Raw genomic sequence first — 23,269 nt, forward strand, 5'->3', positions numbered from 1 at the left:
CAGAAGACAGGAAGTAACAAAGATTAGAGCAGAAATTAATGCTATCGAAACCAAAAAAACAGTAGAACAGATCAATGAAATGAAAAGCTGGTTCTTTGAAAGAATTAACAAAATTGATAAACCACTAGCCAGTCTGATCAAAAAGAAAAAGGAAAGGACCCAAATAAATAAAATCAAGAATGAAAGAGGAGAGATCACAACCAACACAGCAGAAATAAAAACAATAATAAGAGAATATTATGAGCAATTATATGCTAATAAAATGGGCAATCTGGAAGAAATGGACAAAAACACTACCAAAACTGAAACAGGAAGAAATAGAAATTTGAACAGACCCATAACCAGCAAGGAAATTGAATTAGTAATCAAAAATCTCCCAAAAAACAAGAGTTCAGGGCCAGATGGCTTTCCAGGGGAATTCTACCAAACATTTAAGGAAGAGTTAACACCTATTCTCTTGAAGGTGTTCCAAAAATAGAAATGGAAGGAAAACTTCCAAATTCTTTCTATGAAGCCAGCATTACCTTGATTCCAAAACCAGACAGAGACCCCACTGAAAAGAAGAACTATAGACAAATTTCCCTGATGAACATCAATGCAAAAATCCTCAACAAGATATTAGCCAACCGGCTCCAACAATACATTAAAAAAATTATTCACCACGACCAAGTGGGATTTATACCTGGGATGCAGGGCTGGTTCAATATCTGCAAAAAAACTAATGTGATTCATCACATCAATAAAAAAAAAAAAAGGACAAGAACCATATGATCCTCTCAATAGATGCAGGGAAAGCATTTGACAAAATACAGCATCCTTTCTTGATAAAAACTCTCAAGAAAGTAGGGATAGAAGGAGCATACCTCAAGATCATAAAAGCCATATATGAATAACCCACGCCAATATCATCCTCAATGGGGAAAAACTGACAGCTTTCCCCCTAAGGTCAGGAACAAGACAGGGATGTCCACTCTCACCACTGTTATTCAACATAGTATTGGAAGTCTTAGCCTCTGCAATCAGACAACACAAAGATATAAAAGGCATCCAAATTGGTCAGGAGGAGGTCAAACTTTCACTCTTTGCAGGTGATATGATACTCTATATGGAAAACCCAAAGATTCCACCAAAAAACTCCTAGAATTGATTCATGAATTCAGCAAAGTTGCAGGATATAAAATCAACGCACAGAAATCGGTTGCTTTCCTATACACTAACAATGAAGTGACAGAAAGAGAAATCAAGGAATAGATCCCATTTACAGTTGCAGAAAAAAACATAAAATACCCAGGAATAAATCTAACCAAAGAGGTGCAAAATCTATACGCTGAAAACTATAGAAAGCTTATGAAAGAAATTGAAGAAGACACAAAAAAATGGAAAAAGATTCCATGCTCCTGGATACGAAGACCAAATATTGTTAAAATGTCGATACTACCCAAAGCAATCTACATATTCAATGCAACCCCTATCAAAATAACACCAGCATTCTTCACAGAGCTAGAACAAATAATCCTAAAATTTTTATGGAACCAGAAAAGACCCCTAATAGCCAAAGCAATCTTGAAAAAGAAAACCAAAGCAGGAGGCATCACAATCCCGGACTTCAAGCTATACTACAAAGCTGTAATCAAGACAATATGGTACTGGCACAAGAACAGACACTCAGATCTATGGAACAGAATAGAGAACCCAGAAATGGACCCACAAACGTATGGCCAACTAATCTTTGACAAAGCAGGAAAGAATATCCAGTGGAATAAAGACAGTCTCCTCAGCAAGTGGTGCTGGGAAAACTGGACAGCGACATGCAGAAGTATGAACCTGGACCACTTTCTTACACCAGACACAAAAATACACTCAAAATGGATGAAAGACCTAAATGTAAGACAGGAAGCCATCGAAATCCTAGATGAGAAAGCAGGCAAAAATATATTTAACCTCAGCCGCAGCAACTTCTTATGTAACATGTCTCTGGAGGCAAGGGAAACAAAAGCAAAAATGAACTATTTGGACCTCATCAAAATAAAAAGCTTCTGCACAGTGAAGGAAACAATCAGCAAAACTAAAAGGCAACCAATGGAATGGGAGAACATATTTGCAAATGACATATCAGATAAAGGGTTAGTATCCATATCTATAAAGAACTTATCAAACTCAACACCCAAAAAACAAATAATCCAGTGAAGAAATGGGTAAAAGACATGAATAGACACTTCTCCAAAGAAGACATCCAGATGGCCAACCGACATATGAAAAATTGCTCAACATCACTCATCATCAGGGAAATACAAATCAAAACCACAATGAGATACCACCTGACACCTGTCAGAATGACTAACATTAACAACTCAGGCAACAACAGATGTTGGCAAGGATGAGGAGAAAGAGGATCTCTTTTGCATTGTTGGTGGGAATGCAAGCTGGTGCAGCCACTCTGGAAAACAGTATGGAGGTTCCTCAAAAAACTAAAAATAGAACTACCCAGCAATTGCACTACTAGGCATTTATTCACAGGATACAGGTGTGCTGTTTTGAAGGGACACATGCACCCCCATGTTTATAGCAGCACTATCAACAATAGCCAAAGTATGGAAAGAGCCCAAATGTCTATCGATGGTTGAATGGATAAGAAGATGTGGTATTATACACACACACACACACACACACACACACACACACACACACACTGGAGTATTAGTTGGCAATCAAAAAGAATGAAATCTTGCCATTTGCAACTACATGGATGGAACTGGAGGGTATTATGCTAAGTGAAATTAGAGAAAGACAAAAATCATACGACTTCACTCATATGAGGACTTTAAGAGACAAAACAGATGAACATAAGGAAAGGGAAATGAAAATAATATGAAAACAGGGAGGGGGACAAAACAGAAGAGACTCATAAATATGGAGAACAAACTGAGGGTTACTGGAGGGGTTGTGGGAGGGGGGATGGGCTAAATGGGTAAGGGGCACTGAGGAATCTACTCCTGAAATCATTTTTGCACTATATGCTAACTAATTTGGATGTAAATTTTAAAAAATTAAAAAATTAAAAAAAAAAACAAAAACCAATCCTATGAGGCAGGCATTTTTCCTGTATTTTACCCAGTAAAGAAAGACAATGAGTTGTTGTCTGTGTGCTTTTCCTATCACAGTATTTGTTTCCTATCATTTCATGATGTAGCACCATGGTTGAAGTGGGGGAGAGCCAGAAGTGAACTCCCTGGGTTTTCAGGCTGGCTCTACCATTTTATAGCTGAGTATGACCTTGAGCACGTTACTCAACCTCTATGTGACTCAGTTTCCTCAGCTATAGAATAGACATGTTGGTAATGACGTTCTTTGTGTCATGGTTTGTTATTGGATTAAGAATGTAAATGCTAGTAAAACATGTAAACAGAATTAAGAACAAAATATTTATATTGAGATTAAGTTAATTTTATAGATGAACACAGGCAAAATTGACATCTTTATGTAAAGGATTTTTAATTCCAAAGCATGCCAAACCCTCCCATTTGTTTGGGGCTTTTGTTGACTACCTTCAGAGTAAAGTTCTTTTCATGTAACTCTTGCACGTTCCTTGTTAAGTTTATCCTTAGGTATTTTATCTTTTTTTTTTTATTGCTATGGTACATAGGTTTGTGGTCTCATTTTCATTTTCATATTGATTTCCGTATATTAATTTTTGCCCTCCCACCTTAGTGAATCTGTTGTAGCATATTTAACTTTATTCTTTCATGTTTCAGGTATTAATCATGTTATCTGAAAATAGCAATAATTTTACCTTTTTTAAAAAAAATTTTCATACTTCCAATTCCTTTCTCTTGTCTAATCACATTAGCTAGTATCTCTAGTACAATGTTAAATAACAGCATTAACAGTGAATGTTCTTGCCTTCACATGTCATGACTCTGAATGTTCCAATGTTTTCTCAGTAGGTATAATGCTAGCTTTTGAATTAAGATAGGTCTTTTTTTATCAGGTAAAAAAAAAAATACATCAATTCTAATTTTACTAAGAAAGTTTTCAGGAAATGTATGTTGAATTTTGCCAAATGCATTTTCAGCATCTATCAAGATGATCCTCTGCCTGTTCTCCTCAGATCAATTTGCTACAATGAAAACTGTTATAGATTTCTTAATGTTACATCCCAGAACAAATTCCACTTGATCATGGGATCTCTTAATGTACTGCTGAACTCTGCTGATATTTTATTTAGAATATTTGCTTGATATTCGTAAGTGGAATTTGGCCTACAGTTTTCTGTTTCTATGCAGCCTTCAATACATTTTGGCACCATCGTTATGACTGCTTTATAAAAAGAATTTGGAAGTTCTCCTTCTTTTTCTTTCGGAACTGAACATCCTAAAGGATGACTAGGAATTAGTCCAGGGGAAGATGTTGTGAGGATAAAAAAAAAAAAAAAAAAAAAAAAGGAAGCAGTACATCGAAGGCACAATCATAAGAAACCAACATCAAACATTATATGTGCAGAGAACTCTGAGCCTGAGGCCACAAAAGCCTGCAGACTTATCCTCCCAATCAACCTCCAAAGTTGAGAGGCAACTTCATATCATTATTTTCTCCTGCACACTCATCTGCAATTATTTCCTGTATTGGTATTTTTTTCCTTCTCCAGAAAGATTATGAGACCCTCCATTTACCCCGGAGAATAAGCTCTTAAATTAAACTCCAACAGCACACTGGTGTTTAAAGAGCTGGACTAATAAATTAAGTCATTTTCACATTTATTTAGTCATTCATTCACTCAACATTTATTAAGCCTGTTGGCAATACCTGAAAAAATCAGATACAGCGTCTCCACTCAAGACCTCCAAACCTACAAAAAAGGAACAGGGATGGCTTTGTCCTAATTTTGCACAGTTAAGCTACTGGGTGGATTTTTTTTTTTTCAACTCGAAAACAATTTCTGCCACGTATGTTTCTTCAACCTCTAGTGCCTGACAGCCAAAACTCAACGATAACATCAAACAAACAAGAAGCATCACTGGGATTAGTTGGAGGCAGTGCAGTCTCTGAGTTTCACAACTATTTCTGGTAGACCTCGTGCTGTGGGGTCACCTTGTCCCTTCTGCCAACATGTCTTCCCCAGATCACTTATCAGAATGAAATATACACACGTCACCATGTTCTTTCGCAACGACATGGTTCCCAGCAGCTCTGCCCCTCCAAGACGTATTTAAGAATCAAAATGTGCCACTCCCAGAAAAAGAAAGCACACTGCTAGGTACACAGTAGGTGCATCTTGAAAAACAGTGGCATTCAAGTATGTGAACCTTGAGTTTGCATAAGGAATATGGGGTGCCACCTCTTTCAAAGGGTCATCATGAGGCATCGGCCACCTTCATCAGGGATTAGCAAGGACTGAGTGGCAATAATGACACTAAAAATACACATGAACAGACGGCTTACTCCTTGTTGGGTTTATAGTGTCTCATTTCTTTTTCACAAGACCCTTACTTGGTAATAACAACATTACCTACATTTTAAAATAATTTTTTTAGTTCAGGAAACTTTTAGATTTGCAGAAAGGTCGTGAAAAGAGTAGAGAGCCTACAGACCCACAGCCAATCTCCGTATTGTTGACATCCTATGTCACCATGGTGCTCTTATCACAAGTAATGAACTCATATTGATACATTCCTAATTAAATAAGTACTATTTAATTCAGGTATCACCATTCCCCCCCCCCCCACTGTCCTTTTTGGGGGTTGTTGCCTCAGGATCCCATTCAGAATACCACATCGTATTTTATTATGTTCCTTAGGCTTCTCTGGACTGTGACAGTTTCTCAGGCTTTGCTTGTTGTTGATGACCTTGGCAGTTTTGAGGGGGTAACCGGTCAGCTATTTTGTTGAGTGTCTCCCATTTGGGGTTTCTAAGGTGTTCTTCTCTTGAGCAGACTGGAATCACGGGTTTTGGGGGCGCGGGTCGAGGGCCATTCTCATCACATCCTATCAAGGGTACACACTGCCAATATCACGTGTTGGTCTTGACCACCTGGCTGAGGTCGTGTGTGTCAGGTTTTGCCACTGAAAATCCGGCCCTCGTTTTCCCTCTTTACATACTGGACTAATCGGAAGGAAGTCACTGTGTGCAGCCCACACTTCGGGGGTGGAAAGCAGTGCTCTACCTCCTGGAAGAGGATTCTCTGGGTAGATTACTTGGAGTTGTTCTGCTCTGGAGATTTGTCTAGAAGCAACAATACCCCAATAATAATGAGCTCAGCACCAGCCAGATTTTGATTGTGATACCATTGTCCAGTAAAGGAACCAGAGATCTTTTGAAAAATGGCTGATTCTAAGCCTGTGGCAGCGACTGTATGGGATGAGTCTGGAGAACCACCTAGCACTAGAAAGTAAAGACGTGCACGCACACACACACACACACACACACACACACACACATCAATGGAAGTATGTCAGAGGGACACAGGACCCACCTGGAAACTGGCCAAAGCTGTAGCAATCTGAGCAACAAAACAAATAATGCAGAATAAGACTATAACCCAAAGTATAAAATATATATCATGAGTCCATACTGACATAGATACACGACTGTATTGTCAGTTTTCAAAGACGAGGGAACTGTGGCTCAGTAAGGCTCAGTCACTTGTCCGTGATCCCACAGCGAACAGGGGTGGGGCTAGGACTCACACCCAGATGCCTCAACCCTAGAAACGAGCTCCTATACACACAGCACTTGACGCTCCTTGAGATGCCACGCACACGGTGTTCAGGAAGGCGGGAAGTACGACCAGGCTCTCGATCAATGTCCACTGTTGCCATCGTCACTATTATCACCTCCCTCACCCTAGCATGGCTCTGTGCTTTCCCAACCGCAGGCCTTCCCCGAGCTGCTCTGTTTCCTCGGCCGACCCAGCCCATCACCGCCCGCTCCCCCATTCTGGGCCCTGCTGAAGTCTCGTCTGACTCCTGGCTGAGTCCGTGCTCCTGACTCTGCCAGTGCTCTGCATGGGCACCCTCCACTATTCATGATCGCCAGTGGTTTGGGCCTCCAAGCTCACCAAGCTTCAATGAGCTACACGCAGTAGGCACTTAATAAATAACTCACAGCACGCATGCGTGCATGAATGAATGAACGGATGGGTGAATGAGTGAATGAATGAGTCTTGCAGAAACCTGACCCCGAAGAAGAAGCAGACGCCAGTAAGGGTGTCCTGCAAGGCTCTCCTGACGCCTACCTGGAGCAGTGCGTCCCCAGTGACTCCCGTGGGCCCGTGGCCCCTCCGTGGGAGGGGCAGTTGTCTAAGCCACTAGCCTGCTCCCTCTGGCAAGCTCTCTCTGCCATTAGAGCCCTGTGCTTTCTCTTTGGCCTCAAACGGCCCCAATCAATAGGAAGAGGAGAGCAAGGGTGCTTGGCCGAATTCAGCGGCACAGCAATAGGGGATCTGGTTACACAGCTGGCAAGGTGGGGAACCACCCACTCCGAGTTGGGGCAGACGCCGAGGAGCAAAGCCCACTGCCGGGAATGCCCTTCTTACTGGTACCGCTAGAAATGGTAACTGTGTTAGTAACAAGAGGCAGCATTTCTGGAACACTTAATGTGCCAGGAGCCACGCAGAGCGCCTTCCGTGCCCGCCCCCGGCTACTCCCCACCACTGCCCTGCAAGGTCAGCTCACACCCGAGCCTTCTCCTCAGTCGGACTCTCCCTGAGGGCAGGAAGCACCCTCCTTGTCTCGCTCAGGACACAAGGGCTCTCAGCAGGCACCCAAGTGACACTTGCTGATCGGCCGTGTCACAGGCCACTTGCTGGGCTTCCTTGTTCCTCTGGAGCCTTTAGCCAATGTGACCTACTGGAAATGAGTCCGAGTCTCAAGGCAAACACTTAATAACCTGGGGGAGTGACTTATTCTCAGAAGCTCTCTCCTTGCTCTCAGTGGGACTAACAGCCTGCCTCCTCGGGTTGTCAAATTTAGGCCACAGATATTTATTGAGCTCTGAGTCCCTGGTCTGAGAAGCCTGCGGGAGGCAGCCGTGTAAACCAAAGGCTTCAATGAAGTACAGCGAGGGTGAGAACTCGGCCACGCCGGGTGCAGCAAAACGTAGGAGGGAAGCCTCCACCTGGCCTAGGCCATCGGAGAAGACTTCCCGGAGGAGGGCACACCTGAGCCGAGACGGGAGGGACGAGATGGAAACGGCTGGCAGGAGTGTGCTTCTGGCTATTTTCAACACACTGGTCCCCAGAGCAATGGGGTTGGTTAAGGTTAAGCCCCCTCTGAAGGTGCGCCCTGTTTCAAGCAGGAGGCAGGATCTTCCAGAGGCACGGAAGGTGCCCGTCTTCCTGCACAGTCAGCACAAGCAGGCACACACACGCCAACACTCTACCCCCTACCTCCATCGCGAAAAAAAACCCCTCCTATTCCTTTAAGACTCTAGGAGCACAGCTGGAGCCTCGCAAGCCTTGGCTCCAAAGTCAACAGTCAATAAGTCCAGAGTAAATACCAGCCGAGGAGGCCTTGTGTTCCTTCAATGTCCCCTCTGCACACAGCAAACACACTGATGCCCGTGCCCTTTGGCGAACACCCGCCTTCAGCTCTGGCCTGTGATCCCGTCTCGAGGCCCACCGAGGGTGGCTTGTCACCACTTAAGACGTCCTTGTTCTGCACACGGAGGCACAAAGCCGAGGGTGAGTTGCTCCCCTACCGGCTCCTGCCCCAGCCCCCAGGGCCCTCCACCCCAGCGTGCCCGCTGTGTCAGGAGACCTCGCTTCATCTTGCAGCCATGGCTCCAGCAGCGGGCACGTCTCTAGCCTTTCAGTGGCTTGGCCTGGACCGCCAACACCCATCCATTCCTTCCGCTCTGTCCCACATACAGAACCTCACCCCACCGAGGGAAGGCGAAAGGGCTTTTCTGTCCCAGCCTGTACCTTAATGGCGGGCTCCAGAAATAGATCTTGTCTCTGACGCTGTTCTGTCACTGACGCTCGCCGGCTAGGTGCTTTGGGCACCGTCCCACCTGTCTCCAAGCCTGGAGCTCCTCATCTGTAAGATGGGCACCCTAACAGTTCCCACCCCTCAAGGCTCTTCTGAGATTGGAGCGAGTGAGGACACTTGGATCAGGGGGCCTGGCAGGGTGGGCTCAGGGGGGCACAGAGCACTCTCCTTAGCACGACCTCCTGGGTTCCTTGCGACTATTACGGGCAGAAATACAGGCAAACTGCAGGGCTCTGCTCCCGGAAGGAGGGGCTCCGCGAAATTAACCGTGGTTATTCAGGAGCAGGAAGAGCAGGGAGACACCGAAAAGAAAGCACCGGAAAATGAGCGGAGCCGCGGAATCTCAGAATCGCCGTGGCCGCCGTCTCTGGTTGGGATCTTGGGCCTCTCGTTGAGGTGAAGAGCCTCCCCTCCAGACCCCTCTTGCTTGTCCCCGAAGACGAGGTCAGCGAATTCCCCCTTTCTCACAAGATTCCCTCCCCCACCCTCCCGCCCACCACGACTCCATGCAGACCTCTTCCATCAAAGAAGCTCCTCTCCGTGCAAGGAGAATGCAAGTTCAAAGTCACGGCGGCTGCAGAAGCGGGCCTTGAAAAGTTAGCTACCTACAGTCGGAATTGAGAGGAGAGATGGCCTTGGACGTCTACACCTGGAACAGGCCACTGGGCCTCTCTGAGCCTCGGTTTACGTTTCAAAATCACTGGGGCGATAATAAAACACCTAACACGCAGGCCTCCGGGTAAAATGATGTGGCAAGACGTGCCTTAAGCAGCTAACACACACTCATGAGACACACTGATCTTCGTATGTTGTGTGGTATAATCGAATGTTGGGAGTGAATTTGTCCAGTGCTTTCTAGCCGTCAGGCCAGGACCTAAGTGCCGTACGGGTACTGACTCACCTGATTTTCACGCCAACCCTACAAGGCGAGTTCTTGCATCTCAACTTTACTCCCAGGAAACTGAGGCACAGAGGGGTGAAGTCACACGCTCAAGGTAACACGGCTGACAAGTGGCAGGTCAGGCCTCTGGGTGGAGAGCCCCCCACAGACCCAGTGCAGTTTCGACCTTTGCGTGCTGCCCGCGCTGTACAAGGTGGATGAATCTTCGTTGTTCTTTCTCTCCTCTTCGGTGCTCTGTCGGTGGACCAAGGTCGGCACCTGGCACGTAACAGACGCGCGGTGGGCTCCACCATGTGCTGAAAGCAGACAGCCTGCCTTGAAGCCGAGTCTCCCCCTCCCCATCTGCCAGCTGGTTCTGCCCAAGGATGAGCTCATCACTGGCGGCACATCTCCTCCCAGAAGCCCCCGCAAGTGGCAAAAAGCTCCTGAGGCTAAGAGCCTCTTTGCCAGATCCAGCGTCCACAGTCTGCCACCAACCGTGGTCAGGGTGCTCTCCAGACGCCATCTGAGACCGCCCCACAGGAAGCCGGGGGACAGGGGCCCACAGCCCTAGAACAGCTCTCAGGGACTGGGGCCTCCAACACCCACCCCGCAATGAAGGTGACAGGTCGTGGGAGAGACCCGCACAAACCACGGAGTCAGAGAGACCTGGGCTTGAAGCCCGGCTCTGTGTCCTGCCTCGCTCCGCATCCTGGGGGAGGCCACTTTCCCTCTCTGGGCCTCAGTTGCCTCATTTGTAAAATCCGAACCCTGCCGGCCCCTTCCTTGTGATGTTGCCAAGATCAGCGAGATGAAAAACACAAATGTCAGATTCAGCGCCACGGGCTGCAGGAAACGGTCCCTGTTAGCATCTAGAACACAGAGTGGAGAAACTATCGAACGAAGTTGTGTCCTGGGCCGCTGGGCCCTCCTCCTCTCCCTCCTGCCCCCTTTCTCCCACCCTTGGGCCCAAAGGGCCTGGACCCGACACCTCCCCCTGCTGGCACCCCCCGGAACTGGCTCTCCCAGAAAGCTAACCTTTCATCTAGCGGTTCTCAAAGTCTGACATTCTTATAGAGGCGCTTTCCGTTCATGGGATCATATCTATCAATATTCACTCTCTTCGACACTAAAACTGAGATATTTTAACATAAGCTTAATTCATTTAAAAATAATAAACGTATGAAATTTTAGCATACGTATCTTTTTTGAAAATAGCTATATTTCACAAAGCAGAGAAGGGCACTGTTTTGTCTCTCTGCTTACTCTCTTTGACGTCTGTCTTAACAGAAGACAGCCGGACACTCACTCCTGCTTCTGCATTCAGGGTGTCCTGATGTAGCTTGAAAAGTATGCTCCTGAGACAATGAGATTGGAAAAGGCAAATAAATTCTGAGTATTATGAAGAAAATACTTTTGATCTTTCAGACTCCCTGGAAGGGTCTCAGGAGCCCACAGGGTCCCCAGACCCCACTTGGAGAATAGCTGCTTTGCACCCATTCTTTGCACCCTGGCTGTCAAGTGATGAGGTTTCCTGCCGGTCTGTTTTCTGTTGGTTCTCGTTGCTTTCAGGGTAAGTACGGCCCCAGTTCCCCTATCCAACAGCCTGTGGTGGGGGCACTGCCCCCCTCTCCACGGCCCTCCCTGGAAAGAATGAACAGCCACGTTCCCGCCTGTGAGCCTTTGGCTGGATCAGTCCTCCTCTCTGCAATACCGGCCCAGTGTCTCCTCCTGGTCCACCTCTTAACCTTGGAGATGCACCACAGGTACCCCTTCCTTTAGGAATTCTCCTCGCCCCCTCCCACCCCCACACCAGGTAAGTGTTCACCTGAGCTCACCTAGCACTCTTTGCATACCTCATCCCAGCACTCACCAGGTTGGAATAGGTTTTCCAGGTAAGGAATCACTATCACTTCCGGACTGTGAGCTCTTTGAGGGCAGGGTATGACTCATACCCGAGGCCCGGCTAGTGTTAGACCCTCATGGAACCTTCGTGTCAATCAGTGTGCTTTATCTCACTGACCCTGCCGAGCATGCCAAGTTCATTTCCTCTCTCATCTGTCCAAATTCCCATCCCCACGGTTTTTATTCTAATTCTCCAATTCCCCACGGTTTTTATTCTAATTCTCCAATTCTAAAAGATGCACTTCCTTCTCCTCGCATTATTATATTTCTGAGATCAGGATGTCTTAAATTGATGTGTACATTTAACGTTTCTGCTTTCTCGTCTCAAAAAGCTGTGGCTAACTTGACGGTCTATCTTGCAATCAGCAGCATTTTACCTTTTGTCAATATAATTCCTCCGCTCCATATGTGATGCTGGTAATTCACAACTGTGCCTTTACCTGTGGGCTTCCATACCCCACCCAATGTTCCCACACGGTCTCATTAACTTGCTGGGGGTCAGGGAGAAAGGAATGGAAGCATTTCAGGCACAGAAACTTAACTGCTCAGAACTGACAAAGGGAGAAGGTATAGCTAGTCTGGAATCACATGATCTGGGAAAAAAACATTACTTTTGTAGATGTGACTGTCCAGATGCCAGAGATGCCCAAGCCCTTTGGGTTTTTGTTGTTGTTATTGCTATTGGCTTTTTATTATTGTTATTGTTTTGTTTTGGAGGGGAGAGTTGGCCCCCTTAGGTAACTTCCTTCATTTTTAATTTTAGTCTTATTTTACAGTGGTAAGAACATTTAGTACGGAATCTACCTTCTTAATGAATTTTTAAGTGTATAATAATACAGTATTGCTGTCCATAGGTACAATGTTGTAAGCAGATCTCTAGAACTTACTCATCTTGTGGAACTGAAGCTTTATGCCCATTGATTGGGAACTCCCTGTTTCCACCTACTAATGGCAACCATCAAGTCATTGACAGTTAACTTAACCAAGCCGGGACTTCCTGTTCTGTGGGATAATAAATGCCCCTAGTGTACAAGTCCCCTTCAGCTGGGTTCTCTTTTACCTGCAGCCAGAGCCATCCTCGAGATCAGGTACTATTTGTAACCTGGTTTATGTGTTTGCTTTCCACCTTCTCTATCATAGGTGGACATCTCTGCACATTGACAAACAGAATAATAAAAATTAATGTCTGTTGAAGACTTACTACTTGCAATATTTTAGCAAGCATATTACGAGTATGATCTCATTTTTTAAAAAATTTTAAATGTTTTTATTAATTTTTGACAGAGGGAGAGAGAAAGATAGAGAGAGAGAATGAGCATGGGAGGAGCAGAGAGAGAAGGAGACACAGAATCTGAATCAGACTGCAGGCTCTGAGCTGTCAGCCCAGAGCCCGATGCGGGGCTCAAAGTCAGCAACCGTGAGATCATGACCTGAGCCGAAGCCAGACGCTTAACCGACTAAGCCACCCAGGCGCCCTGAGCATTGTCTCATTTTGAATTCCATGACAAATCTCTGTGGTCAGAAAGATTATCTTGTTTTTCAGATGAAAAGAAAACCAAGTTTAGAAGGGAAGAATAACACGACAACTAAACTGAGGGGCCAGAATGTAAACCTGGGCCATTCTAGATAGTCTAAGTTTCTCCCCATAACCACAGCCCCCAGGATTCACCCCATCATTGACAACAGCTGCAAGACACCCCATTTTCTGTATGTAACCCAACTACCCCCGGCAGTGGCCACGCCCAGCGAGGCGGGGCCCTTCTCCCTCCTCCCCTGCGCAGCCCCGTCCAGCTGGCCCTCCCTCTTTGCTCTCTGCCAATGATCCCGATTCCTAAAGATGCAAAACAGTAATATTCCCCGATCGCTTCCTCCTCTAATTTCATGTAACAGGTCCCCTCAAATAGCAAGTCCTTAATTTTAATTGCATATTATGTTCTGTTTCTGAGGGCAGACAGCTATTTTTTCATCCGGCTAATTGTTCAAGAGGCAAAGACAGGGAACATATCGCAACAAATTAAGTATTTGCTAGTTGCTGTGCGACCTTCCCGATTTCCCTTCCAGGAGCTCCTGAGGAAATCTTGGCATCTTTAAAAAAAATATTTTTTTTTTTGGCTTAGCCTACCTGTGATGATATAAAGGCCAACAAATCCTGGAGCTGTATTATTACCAGGATGATAACAGTAATTAAGACAATGTAAAGATACACAGCCGTGTTTGCCTCCATCTAAGAGGAAAACACACACATGATATTTACTGAACACCTTCTGTGGGCCAAGTACTGGGCTGGACACATGAGAAAATTCACCCCGTTCCCTCCTTCTCATTCAAGAACTACTTACGGGACTCTATCATCCCCTCGGATGAGAATAGAAGAGTCGAGAAGTAAAACCACGGGTCCCTACCAGGCGCTCAGCAGGGGCATCAGAAGAAGGAAGTTTTGAGCTCAGGCCAGTGGAAGCCCAAAGCCTGGGCTCTCTTCCAGCTCCCGTGGACAGAGTGGCCCCTCCAGCCTCACAACAGGTCCTGTGAGAGTGAGGCAAACATCTCAACTCCTCCCGTATACATACGGTCACCTGCACAGGCAGGAGGCGATTCTCCCAACTTTGGTGGCCCAAGTGACGCATCACAAGCCAGGTGAAGAAGGTGCCAGCGCCCACACACGACAGCCCCTCGAGACTCAGAAGTCTGCCTCTCCGCCTGGCCCACTTCCCAAGCTGCCCAGGCCAGAAACTCTCCTGCCTGCCCTCTGCCTGGGCACGCCCGGGGTCTTTCCCCTGACACAGCTACCTGGCCAACACACACACACACACACACACACACACACACACATACACACACGGTTACAGGAAGTTGAGCCACATTCACCAAACTTAAGACATCCAGCTTGATTCCTGGAGAGTCAGTCTTCTTACTACGGAAGCAGGAGGTGCTAATTAGAAGAAGGAAGAAGGCACCTCTGGACAGAGCCTGGATGCAGGCTTCTCCTGAGCAGTGACAGTCCTTCCCAGCAGGGCCCTGATGCGTTTACTACCACGTCCTAGAGAGGGTACAAGGGTTCCCAGGCCACAGGACCCCCCCCCCCCCCCCCAGTGTTTAAGGATTGCCAGTGGTGTTACTCTGCAAGGAAGAGGAGAGGACTTTGCTACACGGGGAAGATTCCTTGGCGAGCTAACTCCTACTTACGTCACTGTCAGCCTGCAATGAGAGTTTAGTCGCTCAACAATATTTACCCAGCATCTGCTACGTGCCGGGCACTGCTCTCGTGCTTGGGATACGTCAGTGAACCAAACGGCAAAAGTTGGGTGACATCCTAGCAGTGGCTGCAGAAGAAATAAACACCGGTGTCCAGGAGGCCCAGCAGCCTGGCTCTCACGGGGACGGGGTCCCTTCACTCTGGCTCAGCCCCTCTGGGTACAACGGAGGACCAGAGAGGCCCGGGCAGGCCTGACTGCGGCCGGGCTGACCCTGGAGTCAGAACTGGGGTGAGGACATCCGGCCACGTGACTGGAAACCTGCTAAGCTGGGCAGCCCAACACTATTTCACCGCAAGCCTGAGGCCCACGCTGGGGGAGCTCCCCATCCCGGGCTCCAGGGCACTAACTGGGCAGAGAACTTGGCTCAGTCACATAAATAACAACCAAAGGAGGAATGCATTTCCGGGAAGCCGAAGGGAGAAAGGGGAGTTGGGGGTGGAGGGCCCCAATACAAAGTTTGGAATCTCTGCCCATTTTTTTTTAAATAGCAATTTTATTGAGATAGAATTCACCTGCCATGATATTTTAACGGGGCTTTGTGCCACCTTGCTGTGAGGGTCAGGCTTCTGAGAAGTGAGGCAGGGAAACAAGGGACAGGAGAGATGCTTTTAGCCTCAAGATGCTTTTAGACACAGGCCCAAGCTGCCGAGGAGCTGGGGACAGGATAGAGGGAGGGTGGCGGGGGCCTGCTGTCCTTCACAGGTTGATACTGTGGACAAGGCAGGGGCCAAGGGGCCCGACGGCCCGCACCCAGATACTGGCTCTGCCACTTCTCAGCTCAGCACCACTTGCCTAAGATACCGACCCTCTGAACCTCAGTGTTGCCATCTCTGAAATGGAGTGAAGGGAAGTACTTGCCTCAGAGAATTTGGGGGAAGACCGAATGGGACAGGGTCCCCAAAGAACCCAGCCCGAGCATCATCATGAGAAGCGTCTAGTTCTCCCGAAAATTCTCTCGTTGCAAACAGACAAAAATCCGGCCCCATGTCTTCTAAGAGCCCACGGCTGAAAACACCCCACCCCCGAACCATTCTGTCTTCTTTCCCCCCACAGCCAGCAACTTTCCTCTGAAGACCGCTGTCCACCTGCTCCATGAGGACACAGGGTAGGCGAGGTGGGGAGAGATGCTGCAGGGGTGGGGTGGCGTCACGGAGGAAGGCCTCCAGCTGCCTCAGAGGCAAGGCGGCTCGCAGGGGCCGGGAAATCACGTACATCTTCCACGCACAGTGTGTTCCATCCGTAAAGGGCAGGGTCACGCTGGTGAGGGGCCAGGCGGGGGTCCGGGGGGCACCGCCAGCCTGCAGGCAGCGGGGTGGGGATGCTGGGAGCCCAGCAAAGGTCAGACAGAGCCTCAGGCTGCTAGAGAGGCAATGAGGGAAGGGGGGCAGCTGGGGATTACAGCCAGGCCCACTCGCTTTAGGGCCGAGATGGCCCAGCGTGTGTGCGTTCACCCACTCAACAGACCTTGCTGGGCCCTGTGTTGTAGGACGTCGGCTGGGGACAGAGACCCTCTCCTCGAGCAGACTATTGTCAGGCTCCTCTGAGCCCTCTTTCTGACTCGGCCTTGACCTTGGCCCCTGTCCTGGCTTTGGCCTGGCTCAGCTCAGTCTTGCCAAATAATGCTGCCGGGTCTGTTTAGAGAGAGCATCTCCCGTGTGACACCTGTGACCACCCTGGATAGCTGATCGGGTTCCTCAGCCCCACAATGTCTACATCCCTGTCTGCCCTTAGCAAGAGCCCTGGTAGGCTAGTTTAGCGAGGACCACCCCCCCCTTCACCTCTCGGCACAGTGATTTTCCATCAGTGGCGCCCTGGTTTCACACAACCACCCCCACTCTGCCCCTAAAGCAGGGCCGATACAACTCATTCAGGGTGTCCGGAGAGGGGCTCTGGTGGATGGGGGCATGGTGAAGTAGGGAACGGAGGGCCTCCTAGTGGAAGAAGAATCTAGAGGCAGCTCTTCCTGTTTCCCAGCGAGGGCCAGGTCGGCCTTTGAGTCTCTGGTCCTGCCTTTCCCTCTGAGCACCACAAGGCGGGGGACCAAGCTGTGCTTCTGCCGATTCCCGGCTGTGTGACTTTGGGCCAGCTGTGTAACCTCTCTGGGCTCCAGTCTCTCCTCTGAAAAATACAGATCTCGTAAGTAAACAGAGGAAGAGCATCTAGATGGTTTCCGTGTGAAGCGGTAGCTACAATGAGCCGTGATGAACTTTGTCAGACCTCCTCTGAGAGGAAAAGCCTCACTGGGGAGACTGGGAGTCAACGCGAGACCTTTCACTTGTCATCTGAAAAACTCCTGTGCATCCTTCAAATCCCAAGTCAGAGCTCCCTTTCTAAAAGAAGGCTTCTCTGCCCTAAAGACTCCTCCCCAGACTCAGCAAGCCTTTGCTGGGTCTGTCTCCCCAGGCACTCGCCAACCCCGACGCGCTGTGTTTGACCTTCTGTGTCCTCGTCCCCGTGGGCTACTCTGGCTGACTTACCTCTGTGTGTACCCATCGCCCAGCTGGCAGGGAAGGAAGGCCAACACATTTCAAAAGGTGAACAAACGAAGGAACGAATGAGTGATCTCCCCAAGAGGAGGGCAGAGAGAACAAAAGAAAACACGAAACGTGTTGGCGCATTTGAAATTCTGGGATGGAAACAGACTCCTACAAGCATACAAACAGAAACGGACAGGCCATGAATAATGGAAGATTAAAGAATCAGGGCCCTAAGACTGCTCAGCACAGTGCATTAAACCTTAGAAAGTGATAGAACGTCCATGCAGAGGTTAATGGGAAAAGGTCGCAAACCCAAGAATTCCTACCTGTCAGCTGGTCACTGAAGTGTAACAGCAATATGGAGCCATAACCAGAGAGTCAGTGGGGAAATACAAGTTCAAGGATCTTTTTTTTTTTTAATGCCAAAAGTAACTGCTAGGAAAATGGAGAGCAGGATTTACACCTTCCGTATCAGTATAGAAGTACGGAAGCAGGGTATTCAAGTCAGATTGAGTACCAATTCTGCTGCCTGGCGACCAGGGGCGAGTTCTTTCACCTCGTGGTGCCTCACTTTACCATCTGTAAAATGGGAACACTGGCAGTGCCGACTTCACGGAGCTCCTGTGAGAGGGAGTTGAACAGGATAATGCATATACAGCATGTGGTCCTGTGACTGGCACCCAGGAGACCTCTGTGGATGCTGTCATGTGCCACCCAAGTGCCCCTTCAGGAACAAAGGACTCTCCTCCTCCCCCTGCAGATGCTGCATTGCTACCAGAACATCCAGCAACCAGCCTTGAGGAGATGGCCTTGGCTGAAGAAAACTCCTCGCCCAAGACCGTGCTTCTTTCCAGAGGTGGCCCACAGCCAACGACTAACCAACACGGGGGGACAGAGGCCTAGCCCCCTTGCTCCAACTTGGGACAATCTTATGAAAGATCATCCCAGCTCCGAAGATCCCGGTGGAGCTGGCTGAGGCCCATGTAGAGACCGCACCACACCCAACTTCTCGCTATGCTCAGTGCTGATTCCTCTTCCTTCCCACAAGTGCTAAGTTCTAACAAACATCCTGCAGGCTAATGTCCTCGGAGTTTGCTTTCTGGGGAACCCAACCTGCCAGGCAGGAGACCAACACAGAGATCCCATACAGCGCGGTCACTTGAGAAGACCAACCAGCCACTGGGAAGCAAGGTGGATATGGTAGCCCTTCCATCCGGAATGGGCAGCCATTCCATTTGGAAGAACAGATACACTTCCTGGTCTTTCCTGCCTCCTGGACCTCAGACAGCACCATGATCTAAGAACTTCTTTGGCTGACAAGCACTCACATAACATCGCATCAGACCAAGGGATCCACCTTGGAACAAAAGAAGTGCAGAAGCAGACCTATCCCAAAACACAGGAGACCAAGGAATTGCAAAAGGAAATATGACTTACAGAAGCTTAAGATAAAACAAGATGATGATGACAGATGATCAAGTGGATAGTAAAAGCAAATAGGATCAAATTTCCTTAAAACACACTGAGAGGGTTAAAAAAAAAATCAGGTCTAATATTTTTCTTTATCTATTAGCAACACACCTAAAACAAAGTGACAAAGTAAAAGGAAAAAATAAAATAAAGGATGAGAAGGCAGGCAGGGAAGATATTAGACTTTCTGAGATCACTTATATTATCTGGAAAGACCCTATAGGTGATTTTGATATCTACCTTCCTTCCTAAGAGAGCATACTCTCCTGAGTAAAAAGAAAATCGTAATGAGCACATCTCATATCAGAATGTAAAGGTGCTGTCCACTACTGTTTTCAGAGGAAAATACATAGCCTTCAAGGCTGGCAGTATTGGAGAAGTCTAGATTAAAATAAATGGAGTGAGGTTTCAATTGAATAATTAAAAAAATCATGGAACATCTTAATGGAATTAAAAATATAAAAGCAAACATTAAGAGTAAAATTGAAAAATAAACTAAAGCCGGTTAAACATAAGCAAACACAATTTTAATAAGAAGCTTTTATAAGTGCAGAAATAGATACATTTTTATAAATTTTTTTTTAACGTTTATTTATTTTTGAGACAGAGAGAGACAGAGCATGAACGGGGGAGGGGCCAGAGAAAGAGGGAGACACAGAATCAGAAGCAGGCTCCAGGCTCTGAACCATCAGCCCAGAGCCCGATGTGGGGCTCGAACTCACGGACCGTGAGATCGTGACCTGAGCTGAAGTCGGACGCCTAACCGACTGAGCCACCCAGGCGCCCCTAGATACATTTTTAAATCACAAAACTGTGTGTTATAGCTGGTTCTGTGCTGTTATCTTTTTAAATGTAGATGAAATAGATGATTTTAAAGGAAAATCTGAATTACTAAAGTCAGTACCAAGAAAAACTGAAACTGAAACTAAAACTCAACACAGCAGAGAGATACAATAAAAAGTTACGAGTTCATTTAAACCATCAAGGAATGCATCATGAGTCATTCCTCTGGCTCTCAGGAAAAGCAGACATTCTCCCAATCCATTTTGAGGAGGAAAGCATCATGTTGAAAAACCAACCAAAACAGAATTTTAAACACTGAAAAATCATTCCATCAAATAGTTATAGTTCAAAAATTCTAAATCAAATCCCAGTAGAAGAATCAAATGGCACATTAAGAAAACAAAGCTTATTACATCCAAAGAGGACATTATGTTTATTAATGCCAAAAATAATAAAGTCTTTACACCAGGAAAAGAAGACAGTCTATCATTAGAAAGGTTATTAGTGGGAGTCATTACATTAATAAGTCAAAGGAAAAAATCAATATAATCATCTTAATAAATGACCAATGGCAATTGATCAAATGTGATTTTTTTTTTTGAGAGAAGGAGAGAGCCCATGCAAGTGGGGGAGGGGCAGAGGGAGAAAGAGAATCTTAAGCAGGTTCCACGCTCAGCACACAGCCCGGTGCAGGGCTTGATCTCTGGACCCTCTGAGATGATGACCTGAGCGAAAATCAAGAGTTGGACGCTCAACCGACTGAGCCACCCAGGTGCCTCTGTTCCTGGCATTTTAAAATTAGTAGCCCTGAAAGAATTCTTCACTATGAGAAAAATTGTTTAAAACCAGTAAGAAACATCTCAATTCAGAAAACTAGAGATAATCTCACTGGGACAATGCAAGGAGGGCTTGAAGAAGGAGAAACTCAAAGATAAAACTACATCAAACAAAAGTTTCACAGTGTAGATCTTGTACATAATGACGTGAAACTTTCAAAGAAAAGAAAAACAATGAACTTCAAAGACAGTGACAATTTGGAAAATATATTTGCAGTATATCTGATAATCACAATGTTACTGTCCTTAATAAAGAACTCTTACAAGATCTCAGCAAGTTAAAAAAGAAGAAGCATAAAGAGTTAAATATGTATATATAATTTAAAAATTCGCTTAAGGGGCACCTGGGTGACTCAGTAGGTTGAGTACCCGACTCTGGCTCAGGTCATGATCTTGCGGTTCATGAGTTCAAGCCCCACATCGGGCTCTGTGCAGACAGCTCAGAGCCTGGAGCCTGCTTCAAATTCTGTGTCTCCCTCTCTCTCTGCTCCTCCCCTGCTCACGTTCTCTCTCTCATAAATAAATAAACATTTAAAAATGCTTTTAAATAATAAAAAATACCCTTGAAGGAAATAAATTAAAAATATAAAATAAAATATGAAAAATAAATAACTTAAAATAAATAAAATAAAGTAATTAAAATAAATTTTAAAAAATGATGATGCAAGTAATTTTGAAGATTCTGGGTAAGAGGCACTATTATCATTTGCTTGGAGAAATTGAAATTGATTCGAAAGTTTTTGGCAAGAAATCTGGAAATGAGTTTTAAAATATTCATAAATATCCATACCTTGATCCACCTGTAGGAATGTATTCTGAAGAAATACACTTGAGAGCATGTGAGGACCCCAGGACAGAAGATGTTATTTACACTCGTTAAAAACTGGAAAATAATGTACAAGTTCAACAGCAAGGCACTGGGTAAAAACATTCTACACGTAACCAGTAAAAGTTATCACGTAGAAGTTACTATTAGAAAACAGGGAAGTTTTGTTGTTAAGGGAAGAAATCGTGTTGCCAATCGCATGTAGAACATGACCTGAATTTGTGAAAAGACACAAAGACCAACAGGGATGGAAGCAAATAAATGTAAGTTCTCATTCTTTCAAAAAATATCAAGCATCTACAAAGTGCCGGGCGTGGGTCTGGAGACTGTCACGTAAAATAGCCTAGATGCTGGTCTTCATGAAATACATGAATGGACCTCTTTCTGGGTCCATTTGCTGGGACTGGCAGTGGTTTTCCTGTTCTTCTTCTGAGATTCTGTGCTTTTCCCTGTATGTTCTGTATGAAATGTGATTTCAACAGAGTTCAGCAGTTCTCATTCTAGGCTATAATTTGGACTTTACCATGAAGCTTCAACAAACATTAACATCTAAGCTGATAAAATAGTTTTCAAAAGATGTTCCTGAGAAAATGTGGTATCAACTGGAAAAAAATAAAAGTGAAACTTGACCTCTCCCTCCCACTATACACAAAAATCAGTCCCAGCCTGATAGACGTCTCCATGGAAGATAAGACAATAAATTTTCTAGAAGAAAATAATGTAGATGATCTCCACGGCCTTTTTCATAAAGGAAATAGTTTACCAATTTCACTGCATTAAAATTAAGAATCATTGGTCATAAAACAATAGCACCAACACCATTAAGAAAGGGAAAAGTGAAACCACTGAGTGAGGAAAGATATTTGCTGCACATATAACTAATAAAAGGCTTTTATCCAGAACATACAAGAGAAATGCAGGCAAACCAACAATAAAGCGACGTGGAGATCAGAGCAATCACTTCATTAAAAAGGATCTCCAAATGGCTTTTTTAAAAAATTTCTTTTAATGTTTATTTATTTTTGAGAGAGAGAGAGAGAGAGAGAGCGTGAGCAGGGGAGGGGCAGAGAGAGAGGGAGACACAGAAGCCGAAGCAGGCTCCAGGCTCCCAGCTGTCAGCCTGGAGCCTGATGCGGGGCCCGAACCTACGACCGCAAGACCATGACCCGAGTCAGAGTTGGACACTCAACCGACTGAGCCACCCAGGCGTCCCTCCAGATGGCGTTTAACCAAATGAAAAGTGAGAAAAATCTCATCAGCCATGGGGCAAATGCAAATCAAAGCCACAAGGAGACATTTCCACATGCCCATCAGAATGGCTGAACTTGAAACGGCTGCAACATGAGGGTCATTGAGCTATGGTGTGGAGAACTCTTCTGTACTGTTACTAGTACAGACTCATACAGCCACATTAGGAAACAGGCATTATATTCCGTATTTGAAGATAAACATACCCTCGAAAGCAACAATTCAACTCCTAACACAGACCTTGCAAAAACATGTATATATATATGCATCAAAAAGCATACACAAGAAAGTTCCTAACAGCATAATTTGTAATAATCCAATATGGCAATCAGTCCAAATGTCCATCCACGGTGACAGGTGGTGGGGACATACAATGGCATTCTGTACGGCAATGGAAATGAATGAGACACAGCAACATTCACTAACATGGATAGATTTCACCCACATAAGGCTGAATGAAAGAAACCAGATGCAAAATGGCACCTACTACATGGGTCCAATAACATAAAGTCCCCAAACAGGCAGAGGCTGACTATACAGTGTTCGGCAATGAACACTCACATCACGAAAGTACAGTAAAACCCTGGATGGCAAGTGACTTGTTCT

This window comes from Panthera leo, chromosome F2 (genome assembly GCF_018350215.1).
Source record: "Panthera leo isolate Ple1 chromosome F2, P.leo_Ple1_pat1.1, whole genome shotgun sequence".
Lineage (NCBI taxonomy): Eukaryota > Metazoa > Chordata > Mammalia > Carnivora > Felidae > Panthera > Panthera leo.